Source organism: Schistocerca piceifrons, unplaced genomic scaffold (genome assembly GCF_021461385.2).
Source record: "Schistocerca piceifrons isolate TAMUIC-IGC-003096 unplaced genomic scaffold, iqSchPice1.1 HiC_scaffold_951, whole genome shotgun sequence".
NCBI lineage: Eukaryota > Metazoa > Arthropoda > Insecta > Orthoptera > Acrididae > Schistocerca > Schistocerca piceifrons.
The window spans coordinates 100001-105000 of NW_025729225.1; the positions used below are offsets into that span (position 1 = coordinate 100001).

A 5000-nucleotide genomic window follows, 5' to 3' on the forward strand; every position below is an offset into this window, starting at 1 on the left:
GTTCGTCTTGCGACGATCCAAGAATTTCACCTCTAACGTCGCAATACGAATGCCCCCGCCTGTCCCTATTAATCATTACCTCGGGTTCCGAAAACCAACAAAATAGAACCGAGGTCCTATTCCATTATTCCATGCACACAGTATTCAGGCGGGCTTGCCTGCTTTAAGCACTCTAATTTGTTCAAAGTAAACGTGCCGGCCCACCGAGACACTCAATAAAGAGCACCCTGGTAGGATTTCAACGGGGTCCGCCTCGGGACGCACGAGCACGCACGAGGCGGTCGCACGCCTTCGGCTCGCCCCACCGGCAGGACGTCCCACGATACATGCCAGTTAAACACCGACGGGCGGTGAACCAACAGCGTGGGACACAAATCCAACTACGAGCTTTTTAACCGCAACAACTTTAATATACGCTATTGGAGCTGGAATTACCGCGGCTGCTGGCACCAGACTTGCCCTCCAATAGATACTCGTTAAAGGATTTAAAGTGTACTCATTCCGATTACGGGGCCTCGGATGAGTCCCGTATCGTTATTTTTCGTCACTACCTCCCCGTGCCGGGAGTGGGTAATTTGCGCGCCTGCTGCCTTCCTTGGATGTGGTAGCCGTTTCTCAGGCTCCCTCTCCGGAATCGAACCCTGATTCCCCGTTACCCGTTACAACCATGGTAGGCGCAGAACCTACCATCGACAGTTGATAAGGCAGACATTTGAAAGATGCGTCGCCGGTACGAGGACCGTGCGATCAGCCCAAAGTTATTCAGAGTCACCAAGGCAAACGGACCGGACGAGCCGACCGATTGGTTTTGATCTAATAAAAGCGTCCCTTCCATCTCTGGTCGGGACTCTGTTTGCATGTATTAGCTCTAGAATTACCACAGTTATCCAAGTAACGTGGGTACGATCTAAGGAACCATAACTGATTTAATGAGCCATTCGCGGTTTCACCTTAATGCGGCTTGTACTGAGACATGCATGGCTTAATCTTTGAGACAAGCATATGACTACTGGCAGGATCAACCAGGGAGCTGCGTCAACTAGAGCTGAGCAGCCGGCCGCCCGGGAGTGTGTCCCGGGGGCCCGCGCGAACACGCAAGCGTCCGCTCAATCATTCTGCAAACAGGAGGAGGCTGAGCTCCCCTGCACAATACACCTCGAAACCCTCTCAGGTCCCGGCGGCGCGCAGCGCCGTCCCAAGTACTTGGTCGGGTTCGAGAGAGGCGCAATCGCCCGGAGTTAGGCGAGTAGACGCTTTCGGTGCGACCACCCGTGCTCCCAACTGAGCTTGCCGCTGCCGACAGAGGCCCGGGAGCGTGCTGTCGTGGCATTGCCGGCGGGAGACAACACGCGCCACCTACGGTGACCGGCAGCTCCAACGCCAGCGCCACAGAAGGACAAAAGCCCCACTTGGGTGCCGAAGCGAACTCTCCCAGCACAGCGCACGCGCCAACACATCCGCACAGCTGCGATACAAACCACCAGCGAGAACCGCTGGGGCGACCGAGCAGCAGACGGCGTCGCGGCGCCGAGCGCCGGGCGGCGGCGCATCCTCAACGCACACAGTCCTCAATCGGACCAGCACACTGAAGATGTCCACCGCGCTTCGCACCGGGCCCGCGAGGACCTACTTTGGCCGCACGGCGCCGCGCGCAGGGTGCGCCGGCGCGCAGCTGCGACGCCTGCCGCGTCCGTCGGCCGGCGCGCCTGCCACTGGCCGCCCCCACCAGCCGGCTGTAGCGCGTGCGCCCACGCACCGCGCGGCCAGCACGCCGGGAGGCGCCCCCTCACCGGCCGGGGACGGTCCCACCCAGCCACCGCCGCGTATCGCTTCACACCCAGATGCCGTTCAGTTTCGTCGGCATGGTGGGTATCGCTGGAACAACCGGTTCGTACCTCAACCTATCGTCGCCATCACCGATTCACCCCTAGCGAGAACAACCGCACCACAACAGGTTACCATTTGTTCATTTGCGTAACTTCACCAGAAAACGCAGGCGTCCATCGCCATTTGCAACTTCAACGATTATTGCATGCCTGTGTCAGGTGTCACGCCACACTACGTCTGCCCACATACACGCAACAAAATGTGCACGCCTAGACAATACGTGGAAGGTGGCCCCCGTACGTATGCGATGTCCATTGCTCGAACGACTGTCAACCGGCCTCTGTAGCATGTCGCAGATATGGAACGCGGTGCACCATGCCATCACGGTGTGTGAGGAGAGACGACTAGGTCCGAATACATCAACAGACAGCTCATGCTGATCGCCATCCACGGCGTCCGTTCCTCCCACACGTCTCTATGGCGTACCACACTGCAATCCAGCTCTCATAGGGAGACGACACGTAGCTGCGTGCACAATATTTGCACTGTATGGTCCGCCGTTTTTGGGCGCAGTCGTTGTACGGTCACACATGTGCCACGATGTATCATTCGGTACATAAGGACGAATGTGCAGTACAGATTGTGGTTTACGCGTACGACATTAGCGGACGGTTGACACAGGCCGCACCACAACGTAGCCTGAGTACGTCGCATGCGAAGGGCATTGAACATGCAAACTTCTCACCAACCAGCTTGCGAAGGCAGGGGGGCAAGGTGGGGACGTGGGGAGGGGCGGCATGTACGTCCTGCTGCCATCCACATTACAGTGTACAGCAGGAGCATGTGGAAAGTCAGCAAGACTTGCAAGGTGTTTAACATGAAGCGATACACAGGGGAGCGGGCAGTGCGAGTAGCGAACTATATTGCGAGGGTTGCGGGTGGGCAACACTACACTAATTGAACGAGTCGTATAACAATTACAGAGCAGGTTTAGGCGACAACATGGGTTACGTTAGGGGACAACGTGGGTTACGTTAGGGGACAACGTGGGTTACTTTAGGGGACAACGTGGGTTAGGTTAAGGCACAACGTGGGTTAGGTTAAGGCACAACGTGGGTTAGGTTAAGGCACAACGTGGGTTAGGTTAAGGCACAACGTGGGTTAGGTTAAGGCACAACGTGGGTTAGGTTAAGGCACAACGTGGGTTAGGTTAAGGCACAACATGGGTTAGGTTAAGGCACAACATGGGTTAGGTTAAGGCACAACATGGGTTAGGTTAAGGCACAACATGGGTTAGGTTAAGGCACAACGTGGGTTAGGTTAAGGCACAACGTGGGTTAGGTTAAGGCACAACGTGGGTTAGGTTAAGGCACAACATGGGTTAGGTTAAGGCACAACATGGGTTAGGTTAAGGCACAACATGGGTTAGGTTAAGGCACAACATGGGTTAGGTTAAGGCACAACATGGGTTAGGTTAAGGCACAACATGGGTTAGGTTAAGGCACAACATGGGTTAGGTTAAGGCACAACATGGGTTAGGTTAAGGCACAACGTGGGTTAGGTTAAGGCACAACGTGGGTTAGGTTAAGGCACAACATGGGTTAGGTTAAGGCACAACATGGGTTAGGTTAAGGCACAACATGGGTTAGGTTAAGGCACAACATGGGTTAGGTTAAGGCACAACATGGGTTAGGTTAAGGCACAACATGGGTTAGGTTAAGGCACAACATGGGTTAGGTTAAGGCACAACATGGGTTAGGTTAAGGTACAACATGGGTTAGGTTAAGGTACAACATGGGTTAGGTTAAGGTACAACATGGGTTAGGTTAAGGTACAACATGGGTTAGGTTAAGGTACAACATGGGTTAGGTTAAGGTACAACATGGGTTAGGTTAAGGTACAACATGGGTTAGGTTAAGGTACAACATGGGTTAGGTTAAGGTACAACATGGGTTAGGTTAAGGTACAACATGGGTTAGGTTAAGGTACAACATAGGTTAGGTTAAGGTACAACATAGGTTAGGTTAAGGTACAACATAGGTTAGGTTAAGGTACAACATAGGTTAGGTTAAGGTACAACATAGGTTAGGTTAAGGTACAACATAGGTTAGGTTAAGGTACAACATAGGTTAGGTTAAGGTACAACATAGGTTAGGTTAAGGTACAACATAGGTTAGGTTAAGGTACAACATAGGTTAGGTTAAGGTACAACATAGGTTAGGTTAAGGTACAACATAGGTTAGGTTAAGGTACAACATAGGTTAGGTTAGGTTAGGTTAGGTTACACGTTGTTGTAAGGAAAGGTGTAGGGGGGGGGGCGGGGGCGGCAGGTTCGTTGATAGTGATTATAGTAAGTGAATGCTTGTGACATGATCAGATTTGTCACGTCAGGATGCACCTTTGGCTTATTAGAGGCGGCGCTCCAATTCTATGCTTGTGTGAGACCTGTGTCTTTGACTCATGTCATTGTTTGTGCGCTGTGACAGGAGGTACTATTGTGATGTTGGGTGCACCGTTGTATAGGACATGTGTGGGTGTTGGTGCCTGGTCTGCGCAATGGTGGATGTCGAAAGGCTGGGATATTGTATTTTCCGCATGGACCTCCTGGTCTGGTTGTGATAGTGTGGATTGTGTAATGTGGCGGAGAAGATGCACTGGATGTTGTTCCATGCTGGTGCTTACATATTGTATGTGCGCCTGTTAGAAGCAGAGAGTGGTGCGTGATCAGAGTGTCTGGCTGACGTGTGGTTCCCATTGTGGGCAGACTCTTTCAGCATGTATACGGACAGTTGTGTATATTTGCTGTAGTTTGATGGCTCTGCATTGATTACTAATCAGCGCCGTGTGTACGGGTAATCTGGTTCCAGTCCAAAATGTTCCATCTGTGTACATTAGTGACAAAGACTCCCCCCATGCAGTGGGGCTCGGTCTGTTATAGCTCTTCCGCGTAATATATTTGCCCCACGTTTTTGCGACTGCGAGTGCGAGTGCAACGCGCATGGGGACCGACATGCTGATGGCTCGGTATCGGACGCCGTACAGTGAGCAACGCGATCGCGTCTCTCGCTCGTAAGTGGTACAGGTCGCGGCTCATGTATAGGGACAGCGGGAATGTCGCATATTGGAAATAACTCTTCATGAAACGCAAGTTATAGGGGTGGATTGCACTTTAC

At 52.6% G+C, this 5000-nt stretch overlaps 1 non-coding gene across 1 annotated transcript in view; it reads right to left on the reverse strand.

The window, feature by feature from the left end:
• The window catches only part of LOC124773330, a 1909-nt gene extending 880 nt beyond the window's left edge, over window positions 1-1029 (reverse strand). The window contains exon 1 of the ribosomal RNA XR_007014598.1: window positions 1-1029. This exon is cut by the window's left edge and continues 880 nt beyond it. This is a non-coding gene — a ribosomal RNA (small subunit ribosomal RNA).
• Window positions 1030-5000: the final 3971 nt, after the last annotated feature.